The 15,745-nt window shown below is 39.6% G+C and overlaps 1 protein-coding gene across 11 annotated transcripts in view; it reads right to left on the bottom strand.

Annotated features, from left to right (window-relative positions):
• ITGB4 (integrin subunit beta 4) overlaps window positions 1-15,745 on the bottom strand; it is a 97,396-nt gene extending 81,651 nt beyond the window's left edge. For 3 of the 11 annotated variants that reach the window (XM_034408643.3, XM_034408637.3, XM_034408642.3), the window contains exon 1: window positions 15,089-15,745. The gene's annotated coding sequence lies outside the window, so the exon portion shown is untranslated. Of the gene's footprint in view, window positions 1-14,644; window positions 14,934-15,088 lie in introns of those variants that run through there. The other 8 variants (XM_034408640.3, XM_087887190.1, XM_034408639.3 and 5 more) reach the window with 6 other exon arrangements.

Below are 15,745 nucleotides of genomic sequence, written 5' to 3'. Positions count from 1 at the left end.
AGATGGTGAATTATTCTGACATGTCAATACACTGCCGAAATCTTTGTGGCTGCAGCTAAGTATAAATTTGTGCTATTGGAGTATGTGTGATAATTTAACTACATAGCCAAGTGTGGTGAGGTAGCAATTTCTATTACATCCCTAGAGAGATGAAAATATGAAAATAATCTATGATTTAGTTGTACATCAACAGAAGAATGAATCATGTTTCTGCCACTGAGATTGGTAAAACTGAAAACCATTAATCTAGTTTGGATCGTTTCCTTTTTTTCTGCAGAGGTGGGGAGTGGGTGAAAAAGGAAACTATAATTAGAATTTTTGCAGTTTGGCAAGACTTATCTATAACTAAAAAAAGGTAAAGGTTCCCCTCGCACATATGTGCTAGTCGTTCCTGACTCTAGGGGGTGGTCCTCATCTCCTTTTCAAAGCTGAAGAGCCAGCGCTGTCCGAAGACATCTTGAAAGCATGTAAAAATGCAAGTAGAAAAATAGGGACCACTTTGGTGGGAAGGTAACGGCGTTCCGTGTCTATAAGTAAAGCAATCTAAATATTTTATATAGCAAAGCTGTATTATAACAGACCACTTTCTTTGTCCAATTTATTTCCTGTCTTTTTTTGAGGAGCTGTCAGCCCTCTAAGGTAGGCCAGCTCAGGAAACACACCACAAGAAATATCAGAGCTCAACTGACTTGATATAGATATAATAACGGAATCTTGAAAGTCTTGACAGCATTTCCCCTTCTTATATCAAAGACAGTCAAACCAGAGAAACTTTTGACTTTTTTTCCCTCCCGTTTTCCTGTTTTCTCAGGCTAAGATCACATATTCCTACATTTTCCAATTTCCTGTTGGATATTTTCTTCTAAGCCCCCTCTGCACTCCTCTGCAAGAGCTCAAAAGAAATCAGGATCTCCTTGATGTAAGGTGGGCTGAGAGTGTGTGACTGGACCAAAGTCATCCAGTGAGTTTCACAGTTGGGGGTAAATTTAAATTTGATCCCCGCCCCCCTGCCCCCCCCCCGATCTAATCCCTACCCCACATAGGCTCACTACTTTGTATTCCATTGTCGTCTTCGGGATGATTGTTTACCCTTCTGCAATAGAATGTTATTGATGGTGACATTATCCATTGTCATTCCATTGCTGCTAAGTTCTCACAATGCCAGTCATTGTCACTTGGAACTTGCAATTTATTTCCTTTGGTTTCAGTGGGAAGGGAGGGGATTCAGCATTTTCAACCAACTTCTTTCTATTGTGATTCTCCTACTCTAATAGGCTTGCCTAATTTCACTTTCTCTTTGCCTAAAATATTATATATAATTATATTAATGATTATTTGTAAGGCTGATGTCTGGCGAGAAGGATCTTTTGACTGTTCTTGAAACACTTTCTCTGTTTTTAGTTATTTCTCTGCCAATATATATCCAGCAGAATCCCTTCCACTGCCTAGATCCTGTCATCGCTCCCGAGGATTTATGTGAACAAATAGTTGCCTCGGATGTAATGGCTTCAGAGAGAAACTGTTAAGTAAGCAATCTTCAAAGAGCAGAGGTTCATCTTGCCCCATCTGGCAGCAGGGTTCTTTCACTGTTTTAAAGTTCCTACCCACTTCATTTTTGAAAAGGATACGTCAAGAATTGAATCTGGGAAGGTAGAAAGGGACCAATTATCATTATAGCTACTGGGCATGGCTGAATGGGGAAATCTTGGAATTCATCTAATGCATCATTTTTACATTAGTGGGGTTACAAGGGAAGAGTATATATTTCCCTCAAGTTCAGTTGTTGAGAGGTTGCCCACTTATGTAATTCCACCAAGAAATTTCCCAAGAGTTCCCATATTTATTTACTATTTCAACATTGGCATTTCAAGGCAGCCTTTGCAGAGGGCGTCCTTCATTTTATCCCACAAACATAGACATCTGAGTGGGGGGTGGGGAGGAAGCAGGAGTGGGAGTGGGGGATGAGCAGGGGAGGGTGAGTGGGTGAAAATAACCAACACGTGTTGTGACATTGCAATTCACACTCTAAGCTTGTTCACTTCTGCTGGCAATGGAGCACACACGGGGCAGAATTTGCATCAGGATGCTGCAACAATAGCAATATTTTGATGAAATAATTGGCTGCTATGGATGTTTCTGCCCTCCACAACAACCCTATGAAGTAGATAGTGCTTAAGTTATTCAGTCAGCTCTTTAGTTGAATGGAGGCTTGAACTTGGGTCTTCCTAGTCCCAGTTCAGAAGCTTAATCATAACTCTCTGGCTACCTTAAGGTCCAATAAAATGGCTAGCCAGTTTAGAGATAGTCTAAGAATGCGTAAGTAAGTAAGTAAGTAAGTAAGTAAGTAAGTAAGTAAGTAAGTAAGTAAATAAATAAATACCTTGTGCTCCCTAGTCCCAGTCCCTCACCATGGCATCATCATGCTTGCTGACAAAACATCACAAATTGTCTATGGAGCAATGTTTGTGCTGGGAGAAGATGGAAACACCTCTTTAACATATTCAGATTAGCTAACATCAAAATTAGATAGCCTCAGCTATCTGCTGAAATCTATGATTTATTTGATTTTTATCCTGCCTTATTACCTTATAAGTAACTCAGGATGGCAAACATATGGTATATAATACTCTTTCCTCCTCCTCTTTTTCCCCACAACCACCACCATGTGAGGTGAGTTGGACTGAGAGAAAATGACTGATCCAAAGTCACCCAGTTGACTTTTATGACTAGGGCAAGACTAGAACTTACTATTTTCTGGTTTCTAGGCCAGTACTGTAACCATTATACCAATGCTGACAATGTCATCATTGACTTTGACAATTGTCAAAGACGTGTTCTTATAGAATGGTTAATAAGGCACCTTTGTGCCAGGCTTAAGAAGACATGTAGAAGAGCCCTTAATTCAATGTAAAGCAGTAGAAAAAGCGTTATTGTCTACATATAACCAAAGTTAGTTTGGATGAATCTTCCTACTGCTGGAGAAGGTCAGTCAGAGTAAGGACTTGTTTATAGGACATGCTGTGGGGGGAAAAGGAAAATAACAACATGAATGGCATGTGTGTAGGAGGAGATTATGTAAGGCTGGCAGCATTCTTGCTTGGAAATTAGACACATCTACATATACATTTAAGGCAATATCTGAGTCTGGGATCAGTAGTTATTTACTCTTTATCTTAAAATAATGTAGTACAATTTGGGAAACACAATTATTATTGGAAAGGGAAAGCAAGTGCAAGAGAAGAGAAGGAATCTCCTCTGACCATCTAACACTTTGGATTTCTGCCACATTGCGCAAATCTTGTTAATAATAATTGATTTTCAGGGGAGAGATCAGCAATATTAAATAAATGTTAATGCTGACACAAAGCATGTTACAAAGTTGTATGTATGAATCAAATCAATATTTGTTTTAATTAGTTCATCAATATTTAATTCAGTGTCCTCCAGACAGGAGGACCCTGAAAATGTCTCTATGCCCTGCAACTATGGCAACACAATAAATGGTTACACCAGCTCATCTAGAGGGCACCCAATTGGAAAAGCTGTGTTACTCTAACGTGCCCTCTTCTAAGGTGTTAGTCACACAGTTCATGTCTGTACGATGGTCACTTAAAGCTAGAGCAACAGACCGCATAGCTCATGTCCAGACATGTATACAGATGTACATTTCTCAGAGATATAAAAGCAACACAAAAGAATGATCAGGACTTATGGCATTATATGATAAGCCCCTAATTTTGGTATGATCCCACAGAGCTCCCTAAAGCACCTGATGAATTGACCCTGTGCTAAAAGGTCTGGATAGATTGATTTGGCTTTTATTTCAAGAAGAGCCTGTCTCACAAAATTCCAAAAGAGAGAACCTGTGAAAACAGAATCTGCCTTTATAATTCCTTCAAGAATGATTAAGAAGGGGGATTTAGTCCCTAGATAATTTCTAAATTGTTAGCTAGATCCAGCTTTTACAATTGTCCACGACTGGGCCAAACAATTATAAGTCTCCCTGTACGACGCTGGCTTTCATTTCTTCCCCACTTTCTATAAAAGTAAAAATAAGTGTTTGGGGAAGGTGGGGGACAAAACAAGAACAAACAAACAAAAAAAGAGAAACTGTTTATGAACATAAAACCAAACAGAAAAACCAAACCAGCTCTCTCCAACCAGCCTTTACCAATAAACACATTTTTATATCTATTGATTTGGATTCTTTAATTGAAGGAGGCTCTCTGGAGTAAAAACTCTACAGCTGGACCAACTAGGGAGAGTGAAGCGGTTCATCCTGACTGGTGGCACCTCCTAGGAATTATCTCCCATTGGGAATACTTGAGTCTGACAAGGAAGTTTTTAAATTTATCTCCCCTCCCTCCCCAATCCTGATTTATAGCAGTATATATCTCCATATTTTGCCTTCCTAAAGTCCCCCGAATCATATATTGTAGATCTTTGTCATATTTCCATTCTCTGTCTGCACTTACATGGTACTTTTCTGATTTTAACCCAGGAGAACAACGCCTGAGGGAGGATCAGTAGGTAGAAAAGACCCCAAATGTACTATATCTGTCCCGCTCTGTGGATAAGATGATTCATGAGGCCAGTATACAGTTACAGCTTGAGAATGCCAAGGCACACTCAAACCAAGGCACACTCACACTTTCCCTACTTACACCAGAGCATGGGATAGTTTTTTTCTTTTTCTTTAGTGATGGATGTCCCTTCATGACACTGTCTTCATCTCTTTCCCGGCCCACACCTGCCACAATCACAAAGGCCCTTAGCTGTGCTGGAATGCGCACATGGAAAATTAGTGGATAGGAGTTCTGGCAATGCAGAGCTTTCTTAGAATAGATTAAGAGACTGCCCAGTCCTGAGCTAGAGGGTGTGGGAGGGAAGAGGTTCAGGGTAGCCATACCCTAAAATCTCTCAGGATGTGTCTAATGGGATAGAAGTTTCTTGCTTTAGTTTGACATGAATCTGTCCAGAATCTGGGCATGATTGGATTTCACTGTGTTGTCTTTAGGCTTTGGCTTGACATTAGCTCTCCTGATGTTAAACCTGACAACATCCTGTAGCACCATCAAGGTGAATCAAACCTGGTATGTTTTACTATTGGCATCAAGATCCCGCCTTCACACACACATACACCCTCAGATCCATATGCGACACAAGGCAATTGGGCTTGGCAGCTGTCTTTCAAACTGAATGCTTTGGTGAACTCCCCATTTCCCCAGCCTGAAAATCACTTTGTCGAAGAGACTTCAGGAACTTCTACTCTGACAGATGGCTAAACCTCTAAGTCTGGTCATGTGCAGCTGAAATCAAAACATCTCTATTCCCTGGCAGACCAGAACATGCACTAAAAGGGCGTGATAGGAGTTGGCAGTGGAGGGAGAAAATGCTATGCCAGTATACTTTTCTGCTGCCTCAAGGTTGGGCGGGCATGACTTTACCTGAGCTGCACAGTATGCCCTTAGTTCCAGATATAACCTGCAGGCCTGTGTAGAATTTTGCGCCTCAGATCATTGCAAAGTCCACACCCTTCAACTCTGCTAATGATGCTGCTGACGGAGCAGCTACGTGGGTAATTTTTCAGGAATATAATTTAGGTACAAAACACTAACAACTACATGGCATGGTGCCAGTTTTTGGTCTGGTGCCTATTAGTCCAGAGACAGTCGTAGAGGAATGGATTTGTGTCAGATAGCCAACTCAAATGTGAATCATATAACCAATACTGTAAATCATAGTAAATACCATTACAGTATTGGTAAATCATATAACCAATACTGTAATGGAAAAAGTAATCAAATGCCATAAATTCACTAGAAAAGGAGAGCTATTATATATATAAAGTAGCTAATATAAAAGATAAAGGTAGTTAGAAAGTCAAATAATCTGTAAACCTCCAAAAGAAAAGAAGGGAAGGGAAGGGAAGGGAAGGGAAGGGAAGGAAGGAAGGAAGGAAGGAAGGAAGGAAGGAAGGAAGGAAGGAAGGAAGGAAGGAAGGAATAATTTGAGTCCAGTATCTGCAAACATTTTTGAACTTGTTACCTTTCCTCTTCTCTCCCCTCTCCCCTCCCCTCCCCTCCCATCCTATCCCCTCTATATCATCTATCGAAACTACTAAGCCTCAATGCAAAAATACAGTACCTAAAACCCTGTATTAAAATACTAAAGGTTGATTCATTAAAGATAGAATAAATGTAAATGAAATTTCTTGTGGGCTTTCTTTTCAGAAGGCAGGATGGCATTGACATTCCTTAAGCTTTGGCACTCTAACCTACTCAGCCTTGGTCTAAAGCCAGCCCTGATAGTAAGAAAATCACATCTTCATGGAGGCCTTCCAAATATGTGCAGTTATGCAGCGGGGGGCTAATAATCGGCATAAGTCCTACAACTTTTAACTCATTCATGTGATCCTAACCCATTACTGTGGTATTTTTCTCTCAGTACACAATTATGTGTATTTCTATCTTGCACTATAACATCTTGAGGGAAGTGCCTTTAAAACCATAAATGCCTTCCATACAAGGATTTGGTGCAGCTCTTGGATAAAGCACCCCATACTCTTGTGACTCCACACCACCGTCAGCAGATTTAGTTCTAGCTCCTCAACTCACACAAATCACACACTTTCTGTTTGGCAAGTTGTGAAGCTGGCGTTCTGCAGTGCTTAGTAGTGGGCCATTTCCCCATTAGTAAGAGTTATCTCTGCCAATCCCTGCCTCTCTCAGCAGCTTCCTTTCTTTCTTGTCCTTCTGCCATTGCCTCACAATGGGTTTACACCACACTTCAGTTAAAGTAAAGAGGTAGATTTGCAACTAGTGACGTTTTTTCTCCCATAAAAAAATACTGTAAAGGCATCAAAGGAAGAAAAGGAAGGATAGGACTAGTTAGAGGCTGAATTCTGCACTTCCCCCTCTGATGTGTTGCGAGACTGCTGGTCAGTAAGTTTTGACTTCACTTCTGGGTCAGGGGAATGCTGTGCAAAGGAAAAAAAAGTTATGATTATACTTTATTTCCTTTCTTCAATGACGCTAGTAATTAGTCATATGTTCAGAGTGGAGGACCCTAATTTTCAATGTGTATTTAGATCTGGGTTATGGCCTGAGCTGAAAAAATCCAGATGATCTTTAGATGGGAGCCAAGAGTTAGAGTTTTAGGGATCATCTTGTTGGTTACCTTGTTTTACAGATTGATGGAGTAATCCTAATCTATTTGTATGAAAAACAATGCCATCTCTCCACTGCCACCCCCCATCCCCCCGAACATGCATTCTTACAGGAGGGTAACATCAGTTAACATGATTTTGTTTTTTAAAAAAACAAGGAACCTAATAAAATGGTTTGTATGATTTTCCTTATACCTGCAATTACTGAACCTGGTTGCTATAAAGGAAAAGAATAAAATCATTTATGGTCTGCATAACACTTCCTTTTTCTATTGCAGTGATGTCACTAATCATGGTTCTGTAGCATTTGCCACCCATGGTGCAGTAAATAAATTGAATGAATGAATGAATGAATGAATGAATAAATTTGATTAAGGTATAAACTCGGTGGATAATTATACTCTGTTTTTTAGCACACTCCACACACAGACACTGAATGTGAAAAAATATCCCAAAGCAACAGCTCAATAACCAGTACCCCAAAGACAAGGGGTCCACCCCAAAGCATGCAGTGCTACCTCCAAGCCATATAAAGTAGTGAAGTAAGTCATTTACAATAAAAAAAATCATTAATTGATGCTAATTAGGAGCAATTGTATAAGTGTGCCTATGTAGTGAAATTTCTGCAGGTAAAGGAGATGGTGAACATTAGGTATGATCCATGGCCAGCTTTTTGATACGTTTAAAACAGACAGCAATTTATTTTATTGGCAGTTGTTATAATTTTGATATAGTTACTGTACGGTATGATCTTAGCCAAGTAACTGCTCCATCCTTTGGAAGTGAAAGTATTTAGATATAGATATAGATATGTGTGTGTTTGTGTGTGTGTACAGATGTTAGGGTATTAGGGTAAAATATGATACTCTGATATGATCATTCTTAATCAACTACATATAAAACAAAAAGTATATGGTATGCCCAATTGAATGTAAATGGCTATGGATAGATTTTTTTCCTGTAATTAGGGAAACAGAAATAACATCTGGAAGACACTGTAGTGGAGAACATCTTTGCATGCAAAACATCCCAAGTCAACTGCTGGAAAGTATTTTCCAAATAGCACAAATAATAGGTAGGCAACTTGTGGCCTTCTAATATTGTTGAACCACAACTTCCCATATCTGTCACCATTGGCCACTTTACCTAGGCCTGTTAGGGGATGACATTCATCAACACTTGGAGAACTACAAGTTCCTAGAGTTTCCACCATGCACATACTACAGGTTTCCACCATTGCCACCTTTCCAGTTCCCAGAGCATTTTCAGCAGTAAACTACTAGTTTGGAGGCATTGTCAGAGACTAGAACAGGGGTGTCAAACTCAAGGCCCACGGGCCGAATCCGACCAGTGGGATACTTAAATCTGGCCTGTGGGGCCAACCTGCAAATAGCAAAGGACTGGCCCACTGTGTGCCACCCCTCACACCCCGTTTTTGGCCTGGACAGCCTCCTGCAGCACTGTGCCAGCCAAAATGGGGCATCCCATTTTGGCTGGCAGGGTGCTGCAGGAAGCGTCCCATCTCTCCACCCCACCCCACCCCCGCCAGCCCACAAAGAACTACAATGCTGATCTGGCCCTCGAAGAAATCTAGTTTGATACCCCTAGACTAGAATAATGCAAAATACAACTCAGTCTGAAAAAGATTGTCAGCCTTTGCTTTAGATTGATTATCATCTAATCTAGGGTTGGATACCCATGCATCATATGCAGCCCTCTGACCACATTCTTCTGGCCCCGAGAGTCCCTAAATTGATTATTTTTTGGTTTGTTTTTAGCAATGTTAAAAGGCTTACTCCAAAATCTTCTAGGTGTGTAAAGTTTAGAACAAGGGTCTCCAAATTTGGCAATTTTAAGACTTGTGGACTTCGAATCCCAGAATTCCCCAGCTAGCAGAACAACCAGAAAAACCAAAACAAAGAAAAGAGGAAGAAAACGTGTAAGGAATTATGTTGCCTTCTCTTCCCTTATTTGCATGCTTGTGAGGGGGATCCTTTGTTAATTTCTCCATCTTGTATGTTTAAGCTTTTGTACTCTGACAGCCGTTCCAACTTGTGTGTTTCTGCAAAATGAACTCTTCAATGTGCTGTGCAAGAATCAGTCAGCACTACAACAAGGGAGTGATACAACAACTCTTTTGTTACGCCCAGATCCCAGAAGCTATGAAAGGATTCAGTGTCAGCACACTTTCTTTCCCTCCCTGTCTGTCTTTGGGCATATTCTTTCTCTTTTGCAGCTCTGCTAGGCTATTGGACAACAGTTTTGCATACATCCCTCTTGAAATTTGTTTCCTTAAGGCCAAATTGCTACTGGCTTCATTCTTAAGCGCTTATATAGCGCTTATGGAATATAAGAGCTCTCCATGGTCAGTTAATACCTAGATGATTTATTTCTTGTTTCAGGGTTTGATAAAAAGAGAATGTCACCTTCGTCTCCCTCTGGTTATCAATTCCTAGCAATCTAAAAACTTCAAAACAAAAAACAAAGGCAAGAAGGCTGTGGTATTTAAGTCACTGAGAGATGTTACAAACTAGGAAGGTCATAATTATATTAGGGCAGCTGGGATGGCATTTTCTGAGTTTTCCTGTTTGGGGAAGATCTTTTTAATTGTGATAAGTTTGTTTTAGGGCTTACACCTTTTTGCTGTTTGTTTCCTACCTTCAAATGGTAGAAAACATCAACAATGATTTTTTTTGGGGGGGGGTGTGAAGAATTCAGGACAAAAAAATATTCAAAAGCTGCACAATATGTACTCCTTGGATTGCAGGTTGTCTGCACCTGATTTAAATAGACAATAAAATTATAGATCCAAAAACAAATGATTTCCTTTCTCTGGCTTAGATAGATGATAAAAAAGTAATGTAAGCTTCAGTGGTGAGTTTCAAATTTTTTTACTACCGGTTCTTTGGGCATGGCTGGGGCATGGCGTGGCTTGGTGGGCGTAGCAGGGGAAGGAAACTGTAAAATCTCCATTCCCATCCCACTCCAGGGGAAGGATACTGTAAAGTCTCCATTCCCTCCCCAATCCAGGAGAAGGTTACTGCAAAATCCCCATTTCCTCCTGATCAGCTGGGACTTGGGAAGCAGAGAATAAATGGGGGTGGGGCCAGTCAGAATTTTTACTACCGGTTCTCCGAACTATACAAAATTTCCGCTACCGGTTCTCCAGAACTGGTCAGGACCTGCTGAAATCCACCTCTGGTAAGCTTTTATCCACATATGTACCTATCACATTATTCTCTTTTAGGGTAAGCAATAATATGCAAAGGGTAGGAAAGGAATGAGTAATAAGTCAAATAAATTTAAATTTTGAAATAAGAGGAAAGTAAAAGAAATGCAGTAATTTAGTATTACCACTCCCATTCACTATCTCTCTCCATAGCTTTCTCCTTAGATAACCACACCTCCAACAAAATACACTGGCAGGACAAATTACTGTACATAAACAGGAAGCAAACCCCACAGTTACTAGTGCTGATGCTATTACCTAGTTGGATAAAGAAATGTTGGCAAGCAAACAACTAAGCTCAGAGCACCAAGCATGCCATAGTATCACCTATGGTTGGTATCTGTTGAGTAATATTTAATCATTTTCAAATGTTTCCATCCATTTGAACTTTAATAAACATTATACCATGATATAAATGCATCTACCTACTCTAATTTTTGCCATCAGTATATAGTTTTCAGCTATTCACTTAATTGTCTCGGTCAAAAACAACTACCTTGATCTTTCCCACATAAATTTTCAGAACTATATTACAGAATTGATTGCATTCTTTCATTTAATATTTGCTGCAAATCTTCTGGGTTCTCAGACAACAAGGTAGTAACATCTGCATACTAAAGTGTATGCACATTCGTGTCCCCAATCATCATTCCTCTAATAACTCTGCACCAAACCTTTTGTGCCTATTCATAAATAAATTAAACAAACAAGGGGATATCATGCATTTGTCTTATTGCAGTGTTAAACCATTTGCTAAGCATTTCCTTTATTCTCATGCATGCTTCACTTTTGCCACTATTAGGGACAAACAATGAAAGTAAGTCCATGAGAAGACAGGAAGTTGAATTGAATATAGTTATTCAACATTTATCCACCAAATAACTTGCTGGACTGTTTTCAGGCATGGGGCAAGATACCTCCTACCTATTTTGTTACTTCTTTAAAGCTTCTGCTTAAATCCAATCAACTTCACTATCCAGTATGTAGAAAGACACTGAACTATAGCATGTTCCTCTACAAAAATTCTCTTTCAGAGGAGCAAAAAAAAAAAAAAAGGCACAAGAAGATGGTGCCACACCTATGGCAACATTTGAAGCCATTTCAACTCTTGCATCAAAAGCTTTGCCAGATGGAAAATGTAAGGGAAAAGACCAGCTTTTGAAACAGAGGGTAATAGGACAGTCACGTCAAAGGAGGAAGTACTGTACAGCAGAGGAAGGGTGGGAGAAAGAGAGAAGAAAAAGAAATTTGCAGCTGAAAAGAGAAATTGAAAAAGAAGAGATAATCCACTTGAAAGGTACAAATGAAGGTTTCTGACGTACATAGAGACAATGTTACAAATGGCAGAAAAACAGAAGCAATCAATCAATCAATCAATCCCCAAGGAAATAATTTCCAGAAAAAGACATCTATGCAAGAATTCTATACAAATGTTCTACAATGACAATGACTTTACTGCATCAGAAGATGACTCTGGACAGCATATAAATGAAGCACACAAGGCAGTGGACTATGAAGCATGCAATTCTCTACTAGTAACCATGAGGAGACCAAAACAGAATTTTTTTAGTATAGAAGCAACATCAATCCATCAAATTATACAAATAGCAACAACACCAACTCTTAAAACTACCAGAAAACCAACAATGGTTAGAAACAATAAATATATAAATGATAAATACATAGGAAGGATAGGTGATCTGATAACCTTGAATAGTCTGGGTAAATAGGCCTGTCCTCAGTTTGACAACCTGAAGGGGCTGCCACTGGGAAGGCCCTGCTCATGGTCACTGCACTGAAAAAGACATCAAGTAGAGGGACTACAGACAAACTTCTTCCAGGTGCTTTTATAGCATGAATTGGGTGATATTAGGTAAGACAGTCTTACACACACTTGTGATAAATTTCCTTCTCCCATACCTTTATGCAAAGCATACCCCCCCAAAAAAATTAGATCCCAAATGTATTATTTTGAGCTGTTCCAGATTTCCAGTCATCAAATTCCCATGGCCACTCTTTCAGAATATTACTTCACTTAGATAACCACTTTTGATAAATTACAAATTCCATTGAGTTTGAGGCATGAATGGGCACTCTAGTACCTTACATGGCCAAAATAAGTGGAAGAATATTGATAGAACAACAACAACCAAGCTCAGAGAGCACCAAGGATCCCACACAGACGAGTATATTGAAAACAAACATAAATTAGACTATACAAGGTGAAACACTGATAGAGATATCTCTATTGTCTACAAAGCAATAAAAGCACAGTTCCCCAGTCTTTCCATTTGACTATTCTCATTTTCCTTCCTTTTAGCTAATGAATAGGCTTCCATGACCAACCTTCTCATCATTAATAAAGCCAAAAATTACATATTTTCTAAAACAATTTTTTTTGCAGATTTTGTTATGACTGCATTTCAGCTTGATCTAGTATTTAACGGACAGAGGGAAATGCTAGAACTCAAGCTTGCATAATAAGCAGGTATCAATTAGAGACACGAGGCAACTCTTGTTTCCTTTGTTGCATTCCTCTGTTGTCACAGATGACACATCACAGATAATATTTTAAGTATGGCCGTTGTAAAAAGAAAAGATGCTATGTTCTAATTATACACAGTAAAAACCAAACCGCTCTTTTCTTTATCAGAAACATCATATTGATTTGTCTTGTATTGCTAAACTGTAAAGAAGTCAGTAATCTAGTTGGGTCTTGTCTTTCTGTGGCTGGGATATTCCCTCCTTCCCAAATTACCCAAATTTATGACATTTTGACAACTTTTATATTGGGGAGAACCCAGGAACACTTCTTGGAGATCCGAAATGTGACCTATTACTGTTGGAAAACAGTAGCCACAACAATAGAGATTATAGAGATATAATCAATTAGCATTGTAAACAACACATTGATAGTCTTTCCATTAGAGAAAAAAATGACATCTAATACTGCAAACAAGAACAAATATTTAGAGCTATCTGAATCCTTCCTCAGCTAAAATCCAAAATGTCTCTCTAACCTGAAAGTGAGCTTAGCGGTAAAGAGAAATATACTATGCATATGTTCTTAACTTCACTTTTTAATTCTCAGGGACCCATATCATACTTGAGCTCTAGAACTGACTAGAGGTTTGAAGCTGATCTTTAGTGACTTCCTTGTATGCAGACCAACATCATCTCTGTCCACCATCCTATAACCTCACTTCTATCTGCCCTTCTTCCAGATCTGCTGCTTTACCTATTTTAAACTACTTCTCAAGCAATCAAACAATCCATCCAATTTATCTTAAATCTCATGCACATTGTTAATCTACCTAGTTTCCTCATTCTCACACATTCTCACACATTCTTTCCTAAAGACATTAACATCTGAAATCAGGACAAGTACATTATTTTCAATTATACAGATTATGTGATTCTCAATTAAACAACAATCAAGTCAGAACAGGGCTTAGGTGAAATAAAAATGGTATGTGAATCTGTGCTTAGAGCCCTAAACATTGATAACATATTAAAAATACCCAGCCGCTGTCTTCTAACTGCTAGGAGAGTTACTATAATCCTCCCTCTCTCCCCCATTCTTCTCCACTTTTAACAAATTTACAAATGGCACGACAGGTTGAAATTAATTAGTTAAGGAAAACTGTTCTTCACTATACTGCCATGCCAAGATCAAGTTTACTGCCCAATGTCTGCCTGTTATGAAGTTGTTAACAACACAGGGATATTGTGGGAGGGAAATGTCAACGTTCTCACTCAGGAAAAGTTCACCTTCCTCTGTTTGAGAAGAACACATTATTGTTGATAGCCATCTTCCCTGTAATTTCCTAATGTGCCCTGCGAATGTACACAGAGAGAAAGAGAAACTGCATGGATATGTGGGCGCAAAGGAATTATATGAATAGCCTGGTTAATTCAGATAAAAAGGAGTCTCCAGCAAGAGAGCGAAGAGGGGGTGGGGGGAATGCTCTGATCTGCTGCATCAAACTGGCTGATCAAGAACTTGTGCCAAGTTCCAACCGTGCAAAGAAGAGGGAACACAATTTACGGTCTAACTTTAAAGTGGAAAAGAACACAGGGCTACCTCAGCCGTTTTGCCTGCTTGCTTACCTGTGCAAGAAGCCCTGTGTTTCTTTTCACTTTTCTCTCTGATTAATCATTAGTTGTCTCTTTAAACAAGTAACATAAATAAACAAATAATCAAAAATAAATGCAGGGACCAAGAACAAAATTTTTGTGCCACAAACCTCATTCATGCTGACTCCATTTCAAAGTCCAGATCCTGTGCAACAATCCAAAGAACAGCCATCCATGCACACACCAAGGCAAGAACTTCCTCCAGTGGCAAGGGATGTGTGTTTGTGTGTGTGTGTGTGTGTGCTGTGTGCATGTGTGTGTGTGTTGGGGGAAGAGACACACACACACAGAGAGACTTGTTTCACTGCTGCATTGTCATTTCCAAATGTAAGGTCGGCTTATCCTGACTCCCCCTTGCTCTTCCTCTCCTCCCCCTTTCACGCACTCTAGTTTTATTTCAGATGCAAAGTTGAAATAGGAAGGAAGGAAGGAAGGAAGGAAGGAAGGAAGGAAGGAAGGAAAGAAAGAAAGAAAGAAAGAAAGAAAGAAAGAAAGAAAGAAAGAAAGAAAGAAAGAAAGAAAGAAAGAAAGAAGAGCTCATCAATTTGACCCACCTCTTCAGGTCTCCTGGTTGCTTCTGATCCAGGATTGTCTCACACCTTTTCACTCCCTCCACCTTTTTGCTGCTGCTGTTGCCGTTTTTTTTTTTTTTTTTAACAACTCCCTCTGGCTTGTTTTTCTTTCCTCCAGGGTAAATGGAGGAGTTCCTAGTAGCAGCACCTATAGCTGTTAGGCAAGTAAAGTAGGAAAGAAGCAGTTTTCTCTTTATCTCAGGTGTGATTAGGCGTGTTGCATGTATGCAGGGGAGGTTACCTGTGACTCAGGTCTGTCTGGCATTCCTACGCATTATGCACACCTGCATGGGCAAGAACTGCCCGGGTAGCCAAATCTCTTCTCCATTTCTTCCCAGTACTTTTTTTTTTTTGAGGTTCCCACCCACAGGAAAAGGGTGGATGCTAAGCACCGAGACATAGCCCAACCCAACTCTACTTGTGCAACAGAAAGGTTTGCTCGACAGCAAGGATATGAAAACAAATCTCTTTGCTTTTAAGGTGCCCCAGGACAAATTCTTCTAGTTCCTTAATATTTCATCGGCATTCTATTGCTGAAAGAAAGATTGCAGGGTGGCTTTCGAAGTTCATTTTCCAATTCATTCTCTCTCTTTCTCTCTCTCTCTCTCTCTCTCTCTCTCTCTCTCTCTCTCTCTATCT

Source organism: Pantherophis guttatus, chromosome 2 (genome assembly GCF_059756535.1).
Source record: "Pantherophis guttatus breed Tessera chromosome 2, ASM5975653v1, whole genome shotgun sequence".
In the NCBI taxonomy this organism is placed as follows: Eukaryota; Metazoa; Chordata; class Lepidosauria; order Squamata; family Colubridae; genus Pantherophis; species Pantherophis guttatus.
The sequence above is the reverse complement of the archived record's forward strand: the minus strand, read 5'-3'. Positions and strand labels throughout refer to the sequence as shown.